Here is a 20465-nt window from a genome sequence, read left to right on the forward strand (position 1 = left end):
CAGGTCTTGGGGTGGCGGGAAACCCACCGGCGGATTCTCCTCGGTCGTCGGTGGCCTTGACTTTCTCCAGCACGGCAAAAGCAGTTGAAGGTGATAAACAAGGGAGTCCTTGAATCAAAATGTTCTTAGGCAGAGGGAGCACTGAGGCTCCAGTCAGTGACGGTGGTCGGTGACGGTGGTCGGCGAAGGTGGACGGCTGTCTGGTGCTTCTCCTTCGGCGGTCCCCTTCTCCGGTCGGTAAGATTTCGTAGGTCTGTCTACCAGGGAGCTTTGGCAAAGATCAGCTGGTGCACGATGTTCCCTCGTAGCTCGGGAAGAGGTCTCCTAGCCCTCTCTTGGATCAGTTCCTTGAAGGCACAGCAGCTTTCAGAGTAGCGAAGGACAGCAGCAGCAGTTCTTCTTCCTCCAGTGGGCTTCAAAGTTCAGCATCAGTTTCAACTTCAGCATCTGAATGATTTCTAGCAGTGAGAGGCTCCCAGATATACTGTTGATCTCCCATTCACTCTGCTGGGTCACACTCAGGCAACCAATCATTCAGAAGGGCATTCAGGCAGTCCGGCAGCCAATCGGCTCACAGTGCATTCAGGCCATTTTTCTCCATCCAGACACTTACAACACAGGATGTGGATTCCAGTTTTGGGCAGGGCTGTCTCAGTCATTATGTCAAACACCAGATACTAGACACCCATAACACGGAATGCGTATTCATCATACACTCCATTCACCCAGCTCCCACCCCACGGGCGTACCCACAACACGCAGTCATTAAGAAGGCTCCAGCCATCCTGGCCTGGGCTTCCCCACAATACCATATATGGAACTTACACCCAACAGCCAGTCAGGGGGAAGGGTCAGAGTCAGGGCTTCCCGGGACTTTGAGAAAACTAAGGTAACAGGTGATAGAAAGCAAGAGGCCACAGGGGCCATCTTGTTTCCTATCAGGAATCCACTTGTTCCAATGACTGGGCCTGGGCATACCAAAATGGAGGATGCGCTGGGCACCTGTCAATTCAGCACAGAGCTGCCACCAGCTCGTACCCTGATCTGTGGGCCACACACAGGTGCCCAAAAACATACACTAGGAGTACAGGGTTGTACTCCCACCCATGGATGCCATAATGGTATCCTAAGGGTCTGTTCACCAAACCAAAAAGAGGAAGAGCTGCACCGCCAGGAGTCCCACATGAGCTCCTGCGCGGAAAACAAGACAGAAAATACATGATAAGGCAACAAAGGACAAGGATACGGAGGCCCTATCCCTCCAATGCATTTCGAGCATCACACTATACACCTCCCAGGAGCTCAGGTGTCAAGTCCCCGTGGCACTTTAACAAGGCAAAGATTACTTTCCATCCACCAAAATTAACAGTCTGTCTCAATGCACTTTGTTATGAGTCAGAAATAGCTAGCTAAAACCCGGACACCAGCCCCCAATTTGTAACCGTTTATTGAGAGACCACCCTCAACATGGGGAGTACCTTCCCTCCCCACTCAAGGTGTCATGCAACTAAATGTTTAACAGATTATTTTCTTCAGCTCTACTTCAGACGCATATCCTGCCCCTTGGATCCCTCCCTCTGAGCTACCAATGATCCAAGAACCAGGCCGGTGTACAGGAAATATGTGTATTTGTTTAAATTAAAGGTAATAGAAATCACACTGAACTACACACGCCACCTTCTTTGTGGCTCACCATTAACTTCTTGTTATTCAAATCAATTACACAAATTAGTTGAAACACAAATCACAATTCTTTACTGTCTACAAATTTCACTTCAATAAATAATTAAACTGATCAATAACCAAAATATTTATAAATGTAGTGTTGTGCAATTTTTATTTTCCTGAGGGCTAGAAGGCTAGCAGTAGGATTTAAAGATTGGTACAAATACATAAGGCAATTATGATTCCACCCACAATTTTGGTTTAAAATGAACACAGTGATTTAGCGGTTTGTTTTTCACACCCTCCCTTACTTTAGTGTGTGATGGGGAAGTCAGGCAGAAAAATCGGAATGATTTGAGGAATTTTGGGTTTCAGACCCCCCTCAACTGAAAGGCCTGTGTTAGGGGAAGCTGGACGAAGAGATTGGACTTATTTAAGAACAAAGACACCCCTCTTCCTTAAAGAAGTCTGGGTCAACAGGACAAAAAGGATTACCCAATTAAATTATAGGCTATCGTTTTTCAGCGCATGCTGGGAAGTGAGCTTTATTAATTTCGAATTTTTATAAAAATCACCCCATAGTGTTCCACCAAATGGGGAATTCATTAAAATATTCTTTTAGTTAAGTAAGATAATGATCTCTACCGTTTTGCCCCCTCCAACCTCCCTGTCTACTATAAAGGGAAAGGATTTAAAGCCTGCAGATTCCCCAACATTTTGGTTTCCCAGGGCTCAACTCTACTTACATAGAAAGCCTCTGTTTAAAGTTTAGGACAGCCAGCTGCATGCCAGGACCCTCTGGAAAGATAGGGCAAGGGTCTGGTCACTCCGCTCTCAAGGATGGCCTCCCGCTCTCCAGCACTGGACCCAGTCAGTTTTTAGGCCTTCCTAGAAATAGACTGCTCCACCCAGATGTCCTCTCAGCAGTCTTCCCTAGTGTTCCCTTGCAGCTGTCAGATGGTAAGTTGCAGCAGCACTCTTTTGATGGTAAATTTCAGAAGCTCTGTCATCCTCCTAGTACAGTCCCCCTTATATAGCAGCAATGGCACCACCAATTTTACAATCCTGGGGGAGTACCCTTGAAGATGTCACGTAAATAGGTTTGGACAGTTACCCTTCTCTCTCCTGCCCACTCCAGCCCCCCTGTACGGTCTAGTTTAAGAGTCTCTAGCAGACATGTGGCAGCTTAATTTACAAGCCCCATTTGTTCTCATGTCAAATTTTTTGACAAAATCTAGTTATGTGGCAAAACTTCATAATGTTACTAATAACTGCCATAATATACATATTTCCTGATTCAGCTAATCATGGGGAATTAAACAAGAGGACAGCCAGGTCCACAGCATGTTGCATGGCCATGTGGCAATTTTCTGCCGTTTCTGTAAAAAGCATAACAGTTATGGATATGTAATTTTGTTACCCCTTCAGCAGCCATATGACTAATTTTATCCTCCACCCGTTCATGAGCTCTCACATTTGGAACATTTTCAGATCAGCCAGAAAGACATCTTGAATGGCCATTACAGTTTCCTCAGTCGCAGGTGGATGAATTTTATATTTCCAAAATCGCATGGAAATTACCTAAACAATGGCACATACATGAAGAAAATCTGCATTATGATTGCTGGGAAAAAGGCCTAATTTATAATAGTCCTAAATTAATAAAAAATAATTGTAAATCTTAAAGTGGGACAAATGGCAATTCTCCTGCCTTCAGGCCATGCGGTCTCACTTGGTCAGCCTGTGACCAGAGTTTTTATTATTTTCTTTGTGTTTGCAGCTTGCTCTTTGAAATTGGTTGCTTGTTTGACATTGGAGCCCCCAATCTTGACACCTTTTAGTCATGCTCCTGCCAAGGGGAACTTGTCCTGCAGTAACTGCCTTCAGAGCCAGCAAGTCTGGGGAACACTAGGGTTTCAACACCTTTAGCAGGACACACTTTATTGCAGTTATAATTACAAGGGGGATGACAGCCTTACATTGGGGAAGTTCATGGTTACGTGTGTCCAACAGCCAACAAAAGGGTTTGCCTTGGGCTGACATGTTTCCTGTTAGCAGTGGTACACTTTTCACGTTTAAACTGCAAATACACATGCCTAGCCGTTTTTGTGACAGTGTTTAAAAATCCTGTTTTTATGTGAAAGGGACCTTTTGATTTTTCTTATTACTTTGTGAGTTAAAATGCTGATTTTCCTTGGGTAATGACAGTTAGGCCTTTTTAAAAGGGCCCTTCAGTTTTCATTTGCAATCACACAGGCAAAGCTGTTTTTGTCAGTATTGAAAAATCCTACTTTTCATGTTAAAGTAACTTCAGTTTGGGGCTTTTCAATGCACTCCACAATTCCAACCTGCAACCATATATAGATAAAGATCTAGTTGGTGTCTGGCTATCTATGTTGTCCATCATTAATATGATAAAATACACATAATTCTGTATCATGGAGGACTATTTAGTTTACAGTTATCTAAGGTCACCATAGCATTTTCCTAGCTTTTGAAGCACTAACTTGTTTCATAGGTGCTCTTGTCCATGTGGTTTCTTCTGAAACATATGTGTGATTCTTGCACTGCTCGCTCTCTTTAGTAAATACAAATGGCCCTTGGTGAGGCTCATGCAATTTTCATGCATTCTGTGTTGTGTAAACCCAGAACTAATTTTAAAAATGACTTAGGGGATTAGGAGATCTTCACTGATTTAAGGTGCTTGAATGTATCTTTACTGGTCATCTGCACCTCAGTGAGATACACATTTTACTGCTTGGTGTTCTGGAAACAATATCAATTGCCCTTTGTAAGCTGTAGCTTTTATTTCACAAAACTAGATATTGTGCGTATTTCCCAGATACTCATCAGGTTATATTTAAACCTACCGTGTGCGTCTGGAGCTCTGTCTCCTATTATCTTCCAAAACTCATCGCTTGCAATATAGTAGCTCTTTCACGGCCGTGCGAACGCTCAGAATGGTTTAATTTGGTAACCCACGGCAACCTGGTCACATGGTTTAGAACCGTGGCATAGGAAATTGCTCCATTGTGGCGGTCGCCATCTTGAGGTGGTGTAGATTTATATCTTGTGAGTCTAGTATACGGTTTGTGACGGTATAACGACCTGTAATTGGCAAATATCCACGGGCACAGTTTGTATGTTCAAATGCCTCCTCTTGGATTAATGCCAAAAAAAAACCACAGTAAGGTGGTCTTAAAAAATCTTCTTATTTCAATTATTATCGCCTCCACATTGCTCTTATAGCACATACATAATTGCAATTTGACAGGCTCAACTATGCTAATGGCACCCTTGTATGCCGTGTAGTGCTTACAAAGATGTGTCTGTCCTGGAACACGTGAACGCTACAGATGCGTAGCCAAAGTTGTCTCTGTTCCGTTGTTATGGCAACTTGTTGTGCTTGCATATGTACTCGCTGTGTGCTGTATGCTCGCATAACATCCTTTATAACATATTTGTATTATGAGCTATATAATGTGGAAACACATGACATTGTTTGTACATTTTCGCAACAAAAGATTGGCAGAGCAACATACATTCCTAATGTTAGTACTTATCATCCCCAATAGGGTATTATCATTGCAATTTGTCAAAGCTGTATAATCTTAATTCATTTAGTGCAACCTTTAAACTGAGTTATATCTCACATTAGTGTGCAGCTCCACATTAGGACTAATCGTGTCATTGCCTTGTAGGTTTTGTTGTATTTTAGGCATACTAGGGCTACAATTCCTATATTTACTGTTTCATTTTATGCCATTAAATGTTTTCTTTTAACCCAACTCAAGGCTGCCTAGTTGTTTGGGGTCATAACACAAGAATGGTTATATGTAGTGACTTCTGGCATTATGTTGTGTGACATATTTGTATGTTATAACACTGAGGTGGGGAATAACTTTTAATTTTAAAAAAATGTATTTTTGGTATGAGCAGGCCAAGGCACAAATGGTTTTGTTTCCTGATTCAACACAAGAATTGTTTCCCAGCTCAGTGGTAGCATTTCATAGACTTTGTGAGTGTGAAAGGCTAAGTCCTCCCTGGTTGCATGCAAACCTGTGACCCATGGGTTGCACAGATGCTCTGATCAGTTCCTCTCGACCCTTTAGTCACCTGGGTGGGTGAAACCAGCAGATTTTTTATTGTGGGCGTGTGAGAGCCCGTTAAAGTGAATGGACGTGTAAGGAGATTGACGGATGATAGAACTGATTCCATGGCCAGTCACACCCGCCAAAAGGGGGTGAGGTGAGAGCTGTCTGATTACCTCAAATCGCTGCAGCTGCCTCAAAATGTCCTTAATTGTAAGGTTAGCGGGGACATTTGTGGGGGATTCCTGGCCAGTCGTCAATGTTCTGTAATTCAAGGAAAGTTTGAGGGGCCTATGAACTTCTTTTCAGGAGGTTTGCACACATTGACCTTTAACAGACACTGACAAACATAAGTGGGGTTTCCAATACAGAAGGTATTTGGTGAGTATGTGTCAATAAATCAATCTGTTATTTGACTACCATCACAGGTTTGCACTCCGTTTATAGAGCTACCATGCCAGAGAATTTGAATGCTTTGAGTCGTACTTGGCAGCGTTCTCCATCTGCGTGGGTGTTTCTCTGATAGTTTATCTATTTTTCTTCAGAATGTTGTATTTGTTCAGCTTTCCATCGAGTCCCCCAACAAAAAAAGGGTTTCTTCTTTTGGAATCTTCTCGGTGTCCGCTCCAAACCTCCCTGGTTAGAGCTCACACATACAGGCAAGTGCACCGTGTGAGGGAGAGAAGCGAGTGAAAGGGAGGAGCGGTACGCTTTATTTCCCAGCCGACAACGAATACAGCATGACTTGAGGAAACGTGAGTAGGAGGGAGAAGAGGGCTGGAATGCAAACCAGCGGCAGTGGCAGAAAAAAAGCCCCTTCTGTTTCATTATATACATATCGAAAGCCCGAATAAGAATTGCACTCTTGTCTTCAAAGCCCGTGAGAGAAAATGCAACAAAGGCTCATTGAATCGAGCGTGCTCTCCGGAACACGGTCCTCGTTATGAAATACATGCAAAGCCTACCCTCTGTGGCTAATATGCAGCACAGGTCTAAGCTTTGCTGGGAGAAACAGGGTTATCTTTGACGTTAGCAAAAAGGGCGCAGTAAAACATCTCGCAAGTCGGGCTTTCTGTTTTGCAGCCGGTCTTTGCAGTGCACACGTAAGCACGTGCTCTGACGCATGGCACGTAAAAATCACGTGGACTGACAGCCGTGAGTGGACACATTGTTATAAGATGACAGCAGCCATTAAGACAGCCGAATGTTAATTGATTGTTGTGAAGTCGATGCACTGCTACTGTTTTCTCTTTAAAGGAATACGTTGTACTTTCTTTGACAGAGTTGATAAATTGGAAACATTCCACTAGCTATGAACAGCCATCAAATCAATGAGAATTTTGAAAGTACCCTTCTGAGCGATAGGCAAGCGTGCCAATGCTAAACCCCCTCACCACGTGGGTGCGGGTTTAGTTTCTATTAAAGACACGTGGGTGAGTATTATGCATTTACTTCTTTATCTACTTGTCCAGAAGCAAAGAAAAAATACACATTAAACAGTTTTGTCAGAACATGTTCTGGAGTTCCATAAGGAGCTGGGTCCTTGACCTGAGTAACAGCCAATCACAGCCAGACCCACACCATAAAAAGGCTGTATGTACCATTAGTCCCTCTTCCTTTTTCTTTAGGGCTCAGAATGAAAACACGCACTTGAAACAATCCCCACATCAAGGATTCAAGCAAGATGTAACCCAGCATCACTGTACACTTTAGCCATTGTCCGGCAACGTTGTTCTTGAAAATGAATGCCAGACATGCCAACCCTCCCGATTTAGACGGGAGACTCCCGATTTTGAAATGAAAAGTAAAGCAAAATATGTCTATTTTTCACGTACTCCCGCCTGAAATAATTCTAGCCCCAATGCATGCCTAGGGGGAAATACATTTCTCCCGAATTCTCTCAGGAAATCTCCCTCCTAGGTGCCTCAGAATGTTGGCATGTATGGAATGCTCTTCAAGGACCTTCATCATGTTCATCACTGATAGGCCAGGAATCTTTTTTTAGATCCATGATGTCTGGTCCTACATTGGCATCTCAGGAAAGATACAAGAACATCCAGTGGATGGCAGGTAATAATGACACTACAAACGTTATTCTCCCGACATCCAAACGGCAGCAGGTAACTATAGCAACTACATGTATATTGTAGCATTCTCAGATGACCCACTGGAGAGTGGAATCTACAGCAACGTGTATGGAAACACAATGGCCCTTTTTAAACAAGAAATGACACCACAGGAGTATTAGCTCCCTGAAGGTGTTACGTGTTCCCAAGAAGGACTTTACAGAACGACAGACCCATGTATGATTGACGATATACTTGAGAATAGAAAGTTCTTTTCATTGGTAGAAGAAAATAAGGGTCGTAGGCTCTTATCAGACCCCCATCTTTACAGGAACCAAGCAAACATCCTCCACCTACTTGTCTATAGTTATTCGTGGAACTTGCAATCAATAAGGCACCACTCACATCTCTCATAATTATTAAGATGAGCATTTGTAACAACTAGATACTTGCTGGACAAACAAAATCAAAGCCAGGGCGTAAGAAAAAAGAAATTACCCTAACCCGGAAGGTCACTAGGACCTAGGTAGATCTTTTACAAGAATGTTGAGCTACCATTATACAAACCAATGAATGTTGAAAGAAACAAGAGGAAGAAAAGAGCGGGCTAGATCTTAATAGCCATTTCTATACTACCCAGATGGGGCGGATTAAACTGCAAACCAGTATCAACATGTGCCCATGTAAGAGGATCACCAGTGTTGGGATACATGAGCATTCTGGAAGGAACAAACAGGCAGTTGTAACAAACCCATGAATAGGAGTATTCCTCCTAGCATCATAAAAGGATACCGTTCATCCAATTATTGATCCTTGAAAGGAAACAATATTTTCCTGAACCCTAAAATGAACAAAATGAGTTAAGCTGAAGCATGCTGTTACGGGGCTATGCTATTACAGGGCTCGTGTCTCCTTAAGAGACTGAAACCCTGCCACGTGATAGACATCACGTGGGGAAGTACGTCAGAAGGAGGGGAGGGAGTTTGAGGGCAGTTCATGCATGTACGCGAAAAAAGAAAGACGTATATCCTAAATCGGTGTGTCTGTCCTCCTTTCAAGGGCCCAGTCCGGGCCTAACATCTGGCGACGAGCTGACCTACCAGACCACCGAGTCTTCCTCCTTTGCGAGCAGTGATCCCGCTCCAATCCGTGCCGCGGGCACCTTCCAGCCCGGCGCATGTGCCTGATCCCAGGCCCGCCTCCTCCTCAACGCGCCAACAGCGCATCTGCGCCGCGGGCAGTTCCGCGCCCGGCGCCCAGCCTGATCCCAGGCCTGCCTCCTCGTCGCCGTGCAGACAGCGCATCCGCGCCGCGGGCATTTCCGAGCCCGGCGCCGAGCCTGATCCCAGGCCCGCCTTCTCCTGACCGAGCAGACAGCGCATCCGCGCTGGGGACAGGTCCGCCTCCTCCACCCGTGTGGTCCCAGCGACGTTGCCTGATCCCAGGCCCGCTTTCCTGGAAAAGAACATTACAAGAATAGATAAAGAGCGGGTGACCCCACGCCCGCGTCGTGAGACACAGCAGCCACACCACCAGGCTCCAGACTACTACAGAGAACCCACGTGCCAGGCGCTACGCGGCCCAACAGGAGCTGACCGCCCAGGAGTGTTTCTCTGGGGCGCCCTACGCCGACTGCACGACGACCCACCAGCAGGTGAAACGGAAGCCTGGAAGTCATCAAAGGTGGGTCAAACAACACTGCCACCACACATACTCAGGCACACCCTGCCTGCTGCGTAAGCCCTCAGCATGAGCTCACCTCAGGCCCAACAACCACCAAATGCCCCAGCCCCTGCAAGGAACACAGCAACGACAGCATGGCGCATGCCTCCCCCATTTTCAATGATGCCACAAGCAGACAAAGGTCCAAGATGGACTGATTGGCTAGAGGACCTTAACACCTTCATCGATGCTGCACGGGAAGACAAGTCCCCTCGGCTACGAAGCATGTTCCTAAATCTGGCGGGCAATGACATCAAAGTCCTTACCAAGACCATTCCCCCCGCAGAACAAGCTGACTTTCCAACACTAATAGCGGCCATAGACAGAAGATTAGTTATTGAACCTAACAGAGACTATGAAAGATACATATTCAACCTATGCACACAGAGAGTCGATGAAACCATTGATGAGTTCATAACCCGCCTACGAATAAAAGGGGCCAACTGTCAATTTGAAGCCTTCTCACTCGACGAAGCCATACGGTTGAGGATTATTGAAGGCTGTTTGTCTCAAACCTTAAAGAAACAACTCCTCAAAAAACCTATCACCATAGAGGAAGTGAGCCAGATGGCCAGAATTCTAGAGAGAGTCGAAAAGCAAGTGTCACAAATCTCGAACACAGCCTCGACGAGACAAGAGAAAGCTGAAACCGTTGCAGCGCTACAGGCCAGCCACGCAAGACAAGGGGACAAGGGCGTCAACCCCAACTATTCCACGACGCCGAGGACCCAACGCCAATGCTACCGCTGTGGAATGTCTTTCCCTCACGCAGGGACCTGCCCCGCCATATCACAGAGATGCGGCAACTGCGGCAGAGAGGGACACTTCCAATCAGTCTGCAGAGAAGGCAGACCATTCTTAACACAAAAGTTCCCAATCGCCCATCAATTCAAAACGCCTGTCAGGAACCCCCTAACCCAGGCCTACCAACCACGTCCATACGCCCAGAATCCACAGAGGTACGTCAGAGTAGTCGAAGAGGTGTACCCCATGGATGACAGTCAAGAGCCCGAGGGTGAAGAACAAGTGTCGTACATCAGAGACGAATATGATGGGCCCCCGGAACAATTTTCACAATATGAGGGAGGCTCACAAGGGGGCCAACAGGAATTCGACCAATACAATCAGTATCCACACAATGAATATGTGAATCTCATCATGGATGAAGGCGAAGCCGTGAGGCACCCAAGATACCCGTAGACATAGCAGGGCAACAATTCTGTTTCCTCGTAGACTCGGGAGCCACGGTTAACATAATGGGTGAGAAGGAATTCAATCAGATCACCAACCGGCCGCCCCTGACACCCACAAACTCCAAGATCTACCAATGGGGTGCCACAACTCCTCTGCAATCGATTGGATTTTTCAGCCGTCGGCTCATCCATGATAACCAATCCACCACGACGGACATCCACGTCATTCACAGCCCTACCAAAGGCAGATGCCTGCTCAGTTACAGAACAGCGTCGTGCCTGGGACTCATCGACATACATGTCTGTGAAGGGGACAAAATCCGTTCGACAGACCCAACACTGGAGACGAGAGAGAAGGTGCTCTTCCTCTCATCAGCACTCACCCAAACTGGAACGATGTATCGCGATGACATCCTGAAAGAGTTCCCCCTCATCTGCAAAGGCCTGGGTCAACTGATAGGGCCACCTGTGAAACTCCACATAGATCCCACCGTCCGACCAGTACCACAGCACCCGAGAAGAGTTGGGTTCCATCTTCAGGCCGCAGTGTCGGCAGAACTCAACCAACTCCTAACTGATGGAATAATTGAACCAGCCACGGGTCCGACCCCATGGGTATCCCCGTTGGTAATAGTACCAAAAGACGGTGGACGTCTCAGACTCTGCGTCGACATGCGCATAGCCAATACAGCAATCCAGCGCGAAAGGCATCCTGGGCCACGGATTGAAGATATGATAGTTCAACTGAATAAATCCACCCTCTTCTCAAAACTGGACTTGAACCAGTGTTACCACCAGATGGTACTCCACCCGGAATCCAGAGGGATCACCACGTTTGCCACACACGACGGGTTGTTTCGGTACAAAAGCCTAAACTTTGGCATCTCGTCAGCTGCGGAAATTTTTCATGAAGCCATCAGGCAACTCATACGTCCGATCAAAGGCACACTGAATTACAGTGACGACATACTGGTATTCGGGCGCACCCGTGAAGAACATGACGCCGCTCTTCGCGCCACGTGCAAAGCCATCCAGGACGCAGGACTCACGTTAAACGTGGATAAATGCAGATTCAGCAAAAGCAAGCTAAAATGTTTCGGTCACATCTTCTCGGCCGACGGGATGACACCAGACCCCGACAAAGTGGCCACTATATTCAATCTGCAAGCCTGAAGACAGATTGCCGACGTCCGTTCTTTCCTAGGAATGGCTGGGTATTGCGCCCGATACATACCCCACTATGCCACCATCAAGGAACCTCTCTTCATGCTCTTCGCCTGGACCGCTGAATGCCAGGAGGCGTTTGACTCCATTAAACAGTCCCTAGCAGAAGCGTGGAAACTGGCCTACTTCGACCCAGAATGGCACACTGAAATAGTGGTCGATGCGAGTCCGGTAGGGCTAGGTGCCATACTCGCCCAGACCAACGGCACTGACGCTCACCCGAGGCATGTAGTGGCATATGCCAGCAGAGCACTTGCGTCCCCCGAGGCCGCATGCTCCCAAGCGGAAAAAGAGAGTCTAGCAGCAGTCTGGGCATGTGAACACTTTCACAACTTTATCATCGGGAAAAGATTCACCCTCATAACGGATCACCAGGCCCTCCTGTCGCTGTTTGGGAACCCACGGACGAAAATGCCCCCCAGAATCGAACGATGGGGCATCCGGCTGCAAGAATATGACTATCATATCATTCATCGACCGGGGGGCGAGCATAATCCAGCCGACTATCGTTCGAGACACCCCTCCGGAACGTCAACGCCAAGACAAGGCGACATAGAATACATAAGCTATGTCACCACCAACGCACTACCTCCGGCAATGTCACTGGAAACAGTGGCACTCGCAACAGCAGCGGACCCATCCATGGCCTTGGTGATTGAACTCACAGAACACAACAAGTGGAAAGACTACAAGAGAGCACTGTCAACACACCTAGGAGCAAACCGAGACGAATTGGAAAGGATTGCAAGAGTTCACTCAGAGCTGGCCGTACAAGACAGCACCATACTTCTCAGAGGGTGCAGAATAATAATCCCAACGGCCCTGAGGTCTGAAATAATCAAGACAGCACATGAAGGTCACAGAGGCGCAGACAACACCAAGCGCCAACTACGACGCCACGTATGGTTTCCTTTTCTTGATGCCTTAGTTGATCGATGGGTAAGAAACTGCATAGCATGCCAATGCACAGCCAGAGAGGAAGCACCCGCACCTCTACAAGTGACACAGATCCCGGAAAGGGTGGCAGTAGATTTCTACGGGCCCCTAGAGTCAGGAGAATACCTACTCCTGTTCATTGATGAACACTCACGTTTCCCCATTGTCAAAAGGTCATCATCCACAGCCTTTGCACAAGTAGCGGCAATCTTTGATGAAGTAGTTAGCGAATGGGGCATACCAGATGTGATCAAATCTGACAACGGATCCCCTTTCTGTGGACATGACTTCTCAAAACTGGCAAAGCACCTGGGGTTCAAACACCAGAAAATAACGCCATTCTGGCCCCAGGCGAATGGCATGGCGGAGCGGTTCATGTCATCTATCAAGAAAACAGTACAAAGAGCCAAGCTAGAAAATGTAGATCTCCACGAAGCTCTGTGCAGAATGCTTCGGGACTACAGGAACACGCCGCATGAAGCGACAAACAAGACCCCGGCTGAACTTATGGTAAAGTACCAAGTCCGCACAAGGATCATGCAACACCCGTTGAACAGACCGGACACAGACACACAACTCATAGAAAGAGACGCGCAGAGAAAAGAACGAGCCCGCACCCAAACCAATGAAAAGCGGCGAGCACATCCGAAAGACTTTCAAGTAGGAGATGAGGTCTTTGTCCAACAGCCAACGGTGAAGAAGAGCGACCCTAGATTCTCCCCGCAGACACTACAGGTCACGGCCGTTAGAGGAACAATGGTGACCGCCGAAAACGAAGAAAGAGAAATCACAAGGAACTGCTCAAAGTTCAAGTTGGCAACAACCACAGACTCCGAGGGACTCCAAACCCCAGATCCTGAGACGATGACAGTGGATGGGCGAGACACATTGTGGACGCCTCCAAGGTTCTCTCCCCGGCCAGGAACCAAGAGGACAGAGAGACCTGAAGAAGATCCTCAAGAAGGTACCAGCACCCGGCCCCAACGTGCCATAAAGAAACCAGCACGCCTGGTCGAAGAGTGCTGCACTCGATGCAAGGACATTTTGTCCGGGGGTGATGTTACGGGGCTATGCTATTACAGGGCTCGTGTCTCCTTAAGAGACTGCAACCCTGCCACGTGAGAGACATCACGTGGGGAAGTATGTCAGAAGGAGGGGAGGGAGTTTGAGGGCAGTTCATGCATGTACGCGAATAAAGAAAGACGTATATCCTCCATCGGTGTGTCTGTCCTCCTTTCAAGGGCCCAGTCCGGGCCTAACACATGCCCACCTGAGAATCAAGAAAACACCTCACTCAGGCTGGTCTTCAGCCCACCTCTTATCATCTTACATCCCTGCTAATTAACATACCCATATATGCTGCATGTATCTCTTGACAGGCCAGCTCAGATAAATCCTCCCTCTTCAAAGTTAACACATCCCATATCGCCAAACAATCCCAGGAACAGCGGCGACTTGATGATGTGAGCGCAACAGTATTCAGAGAAAAAAAAAACTTTTGCATTGTGTTAACTGCAATGAAAGGGATGAGAAGCAAAGACCTGGGAGAATAAACACAGAAACCCAAGTACAGATAGTTTCTTGGCATACCGAGTGAGAAACTTACCATCTACCTCCCGACATACAATGCTGAAACCAGGTAAGTGTGAAAAATTGCAAACCTTATGACATGCTAAAGGGTTGCCTTCCTCTATGCAACTACATTCCTTTAATTCAACATATCCCAGGGGTGAAAATAACTGCCATCAATCTTGGAGGGAGGGATGGAGGAAGGGAGGGATAATACTTGTATCCGTGTCTTTAATAGAATCTAAACCCCTACTCATGATAGTGAGGGGAGATTATCCATTCTAGGTCAAGACCGGAGGCTTCATATTATGCAATTTTAAAGCCATCTTGCAGGCATTGAAATAGGTATTTCACTAGCAGGAGCTGAAAGAAGCTCCTGGGTGTTTGGAATCACTTGGTGAACAGGAGCTACCTCTGGAAAAGCAGGAGCTGATGCATAGCGTTCTGCAAATGTAATGCCCAAATGAGATGCAAACTATAACTGTCAATTATATACACCCAATTACATTTTAAATTTCTTCTGGATATGTCATAATGCTAATTTATACCCATTCCCAAATCATAAAATGAATGTCCCAGAGGCAGGTTTGCATTGAAACACCACACCCCATAAACCAGTGAGGATGAAATGCATTGGAAAAGATATACTGACAGAAATAGAACTATGGCAAGGCGACAAGAGATCTCCAGAGGAGTCATATTAGCACCAACAGGGAGGTGGCTGAAGCGTAATAGACCCATCTATATGCGCACATCCACTGAATCAATCCAGAGAAACTTAATGGAAGGGATAACAAATCCTCCCACCACCATTGCAGATGAAAAATCAACAAAAGAGTAGACAAAGAAAAGTAACCAAAACCCTGTCTGCTAGGATCCTGGCTCTCGAATATATAATATAATGGTAAACACCTCAACATATACATCTCCCACCATGGGTGAGCACCACATTTATTATGGTCTAAATGTCCCCCATTAATGGAAGTAGACACAAGACTGTCATAGACAATGTTGTACGCCCCCATCGCCATGTAACTTGACAGGGCTGATCATGTGCACAGTCTCAAATAGGTAACCCTCATGTTAACATTCACCATTACCTGAATTTGTCTAGGTAAGTTAAAAGGCCACGACATAGGGGAAGAAAGAATTATCCCATGAGGCTAGAGGAGACACGCTTACTCACCTTGGCAGTGCTACACAGCACTTCAGACATAAAACAGTATAGAAACTTGTGACTGTCGCTTCCAATACAGAGCGAGCATTTCCTTATCCTTATGCTGTCAATTGTGAACATCAAATCATATGTCATTTGTATTTAAAGCTAAAAGAAAACAATATTCTTTTATCTCCATACGACAGGACCTGAAAGCCAATGAGCTGATTATGCTCCAGAAGCCTTGAAGGCAATGCATGGGTGTAGTCATCACCAACACTCTGCAAGAGAAATAAGTTGCCAAATCACCTGAACCAAGAGTGAAAATGCTGAGTAGACAATATGATAACCATATCAACTTAGTCACTTATACTCACCAATATACCACATTATAGACATCCAAAAGCAACCCTAGATTGCCCTTTAGGCCACATCAACCATTGCCCAAACGTAAGCTTTCTATTACTGATGTGCTGCACATGCATAGAAAAACAAGGGGACAATAGAACTCTGACTCCTCTTCCGGGAGCATCTGGCTCTGCAGTGGCTGCCAAAAGTAGAGTAAAACAACCCAAACGCTGCCCATCAATCAACAGCTGTTATCTGCCAAGCAAGCAGAAGGTGAAACATCACCAGTATCAGCCACACGGGCTCATTATCAGCGCGGGTCAATCTGCCAAACAGGCATGAGGGGAATTGATCCAGTGTAAGGGCAGCAGGTTTGTCTCTGGTATAGGGGTATCGGGTAATATTGTCCCCTTACATAATGTCGCCATACATATAGTCGCCGGGAAACAGCATAGGCAACCTTATATAAGGGGACAACATATGGGGCAAATGGGAGCGGGGTTGCAGGGGTGTCTCCCACTACCTTTAAGAAACAGGGTTTGCGTGGTATCCCCAACAGGTTACATATGATATTGTCACCGCAAAAAAAATGTGCCATTCTTGCATGGCGACATTTTTGATGGGACATTATCACATGGAACCGGTAAAGGTGATTTAAAGGTTATTCAGACAAAGCACAGATGTTATATAACTCCCAAAATGACACACCCACGAATGTATGCAGCACCACGTACTTGAGCAGAGTGCTGAACTGGAGCTGGGGTTGCTGGCCTAAGTACTCCGAAAGCCATTTAATACTTGCTTATGCAGATCTTCAGCGTAATGTGCCCGAGCAGAGTGCAGACCCAGAGCTGGGCCCCAATGCTTCTTACACCATATATTTGCCCTTGAATGCATTCAGCATAATGCACCCGAGCAGAATGCAGGTCTCGAGCTGGCCCTGAGGACCCCCACAGCTCGTTAGACCGCATAATATTTGCCCTTGAATACATTCAGGGTATTGCACCCGAGCAGAGCGTCGGTCCCGAGCTGGGCCCAAGGATCCCTGTTTCGGTCTACTGGTTGAAAATATTTGACCTTCACATTTGACCTAATTATTTTTGGGTCGTTTTGGGGGTCAAAAATGGGGGTGGGGGAGACCCCCCTCAGCCCCTCTTTTCCCTTACCACACCCCATATATATACTTTATTAAATTTCACCGAATTTCAACCAAGAAAACAATGAAAGAAATTTGGTCAAAAGTAAAAGGTCAAATGTTTTTCGATCAAGGAGGCTAATACCTGGGTCCCACAGCTCCTTCAATCATATAACAGCCCCCCCCCCATCTTATTTGTAGTATTTGCGAGCAGCAAATTGATGAGTGAAAATACAGCTCGTGTTTTCAAGATCTAAGACAACTCACCAAGCAGATGGACAGGTCACGTAGCAATTGCATCCAATCCCCCCTATTGCTTGTAGTAAAATAAATGGTAAAATAGCATGCTCGGCTAAGTAAGCAACTAGCTGTAACCAGTCTCGAACCCACAATGCCCAGTATTGTCCTGCTCACAAGGCAGGAACGTTACCCCTGAAATACTATCACATCTTGTACAGCATGCTAAAGGAACCATAGAGGGGCTTAGAGGGGAAGGCGTTCAAGCAACTGAATGAGGGAGCCCAATTGATGTCTTGGGCACAGGGAAAAATATGCACCAGGAAAGGGGGGGTTAATTAACAGCAAGGCAAGACTTCAGCAGTGCAAAATGTGTACCAGTTTAAATGGCTCATTGTGGAATATGTGTTCAAATGAAAGAACAAATGTTATATTAAATGACTCGAAGGAGCAGGAGCTGGGTATGAACCCACAACCTTAAGTTTGAAAGTCACAATTGTACCAGCTGTAGCACAGAGCGATAACCTGGAGAAAAGAGGAAAAGAACAGGCCTGTTAAACGGTCTCAGAACGACTCAACTCGGGGTTCCCAGCTACTGAGACTCTGAACACTCTGCGCTAGAAAAACAAGATATGCTGCAGTCAACTCTGCATGACCCTCTGCGAGGCCGCACCCCACCGGCGTCTGATCCCGCTAGAGAGGGACTCTGAACACAGCGCTCAGGCGAACAAAGAGACCTGTGCACAACCTAAAGTTAAAACATCCATTGGAAAGAGAACAGAATCTCACGAATGAAAGAAAACCTGGCACAGTGAACTGCTATACCACGCAGAATTAAAACAGTTAAACACACACACACGTGTAACGAGACGTTACAGAAACGATGACTACTTATCTGCTGTGAGGAGCAGCAAAGAAGGAAGAGGGACTAATAGTACAGCAGTCTTTTATGGTGTGGGTCTGGCTGTGATTGGCTGTTACTGAGGTCATGGACCCAGCTCGTTATGGAACCCCATAACATGTTCCCACAAAACTGTTACATTTGTCTTACACATTTTTTTACTTAAAGTGTACTTGTTCTTTGCTGCTGGACGAATATATAAAGAAGTAAATGCATAATATGAAGCCTCCGGTCTTGACATAGAATTAACAGTGGTGTGTCCAGACACTTTTGACTGCGGTGGTCCAAGTGTGACTTATGCAGGAGTGGCATGAAGTACGAGCATGCGGGCGCGCAAACACACACGCCCACGCGTGTGCACACACACGTACGTCTGAATAGCATTAATTTACTATTTGTCTCGACTACCCATATCTGCTTTAATTTCTAACATTTATGTCTTACATTCCTGTGTTTAAAGTTTAATGATCATAGTTTAGCATAATGGAGTGGCACCTGGGGTGGCCAATCAGATTCCAGGGGGTAGCACGGCCACCCCAGGCCACTCCCTGGACACGCCACTGCCAATTAGGGCATGGATTAGGGTGAGCAGATTTTCAAGACAAAAAACCGGGACAGCCAACAACATAAAAGGACCCCCCTCGCCGACCCAACCGGACCTCCCCCACCCCATTCCCACAGTATATGTATTTTGTTTCGGGGGGGGGGGATAGCTCAGGGGCAACCTGTTCGCCTAGGAAGCAAGACGCTGGGTCATCGCTTAGAAACCTCTGGGTATTAAGCGCCTTATAAATAACCTATCATATCATATATCATTGTGCGGCTTTGAGTGTTGATAAAAGCATGTACATACCAAGCATGATACTGATTGACTTAAGTATTTTAATGTAATATTTGTACAATGCGCTGGACTGTTATTGTTATTTAGTGTCAAAATGTTCAGCATCTCAACTATAACACTAAAAAACATGTAAATATCAATAACAAAGGTGCTTTTGCTTTGTTTGACGCATAGGGCGTGTACCTGGCACTAAGATGAGGACATTCTTAGCGTGCAATACTGTTCATATGGTTGATAATTGTTTGTGATATGTCTCTGTCCCCTTGCGCAAAACCACGACAGGGGTTTTAAAACATCAACACTCTCGTGACAGCGGGACAGAGGTCCCAATCCCGGCACAGTCTCTGCAAAACCAGGAGGTCTGGTCCCCCTAGCATGAATTTTATATTCGAATCTACTGGCAGTGGGGCAACGCGTGTTGTATAAAACTATAGTGTAGCAGTGTTCTTTGTCGTTCTCGCACATAATTAGATCGTCACACACTTGTATACTAATATACGGTTAATGCACGGTCAGGCAGCCTATGCTGGAGCTTTTTCCGTGCCCTCCACTGACGGAACGTCTGTGTAGCGCATGCGCACTACGCATTTGAAAGGCACCCAGGACCAGCTCTGTTGTGTGCTTGCTGGGATTAACACACTGAGTTCTCGACACCAGACCGAAAAAACCTGCAATTTGGATGAACCTTAAGTTAAGACTGCTTGTTCTCTGTATCCTGAGAAGATGGTTAACGTCCTGAAAGGAGTTCTTATAGAATGTGACCCAGCAATGACGCAGTTCCTGTTGTACTTGAATGAAACTAATGCCTTGGGAAAGAAATTCATCATTCAGGACTTGGATGACACCCACGTCTTCGTGTTAGCAGAGTTGGTTAACGTCCTCCAAGACAAAGTGGGAGAGTTAATGGAGCAGAGCTCCTTTCCTATCACACAGAAGTAAAGCAACTCCAAATGTTGGTTGGAATTAGGAGTCTAAGATATCTGGGAGCTGCAGCCATACAACAAAATGTGACCGCTTGAGTGCAGCGAGATGATTTACTTGTGGATCACAGCACACAAAATGGAATTGTGCACACAGTCGGCATATCTATGAATATTGTAAAGGAATTCTTTAATGTCTGCAGTTTTAAAGACTACTTTGATTTGGTAGCAACGCGATCACCCATACACGGTTTTTCATTAATCACCACCAGTTCTTTTTCAGACGGAAACGGGTTGCTCAGCAAGGCCACGCGCCATGTCTAAACACTATCGTGTGATGAAATATATTGCAATCACATGAACCATTTAGAATTGTACATTGAGAGCTTTCTTTGTTTTGTATTAGCCACTTTTGCCGAATGATTTTTTTGCTGAATTTTGTACTATTTTTTTGCTGCAAA

At 46.0% G+C, this 20465-nt stretch overlaps 1 pseudogene; it reads left to right on the forward strand.

The window, feature by feature from the left end:
* The first annotated feature begins 19692 nt into the window (after positions 1 to 19692).
* LOC138511043 (general transcription factor IIH subunit 5 pseudogene) lies at positions 19693 to 20194 on the forward strand (annotated as a pseudogene).
* Positions 20195 to 20465: the final 271 nt, after the last annotated feature.

This window comes from Ambystoma mexicanum, chromosome 6p, assembly GCF_040938575.1.
Source record: "Ambystoma mexicanum isolate Mex_15411 chromosome 6p, UKY_AmexF1_1, whole genome shotgun sequence".
In the NCBI taxonomy this organism is placed as follows: Eukaryota; Metazoa; Chordata; class Amphibia; order Caudata; family Ambystomatidae; genus Ambystoma; species Ambystoma mexicanum.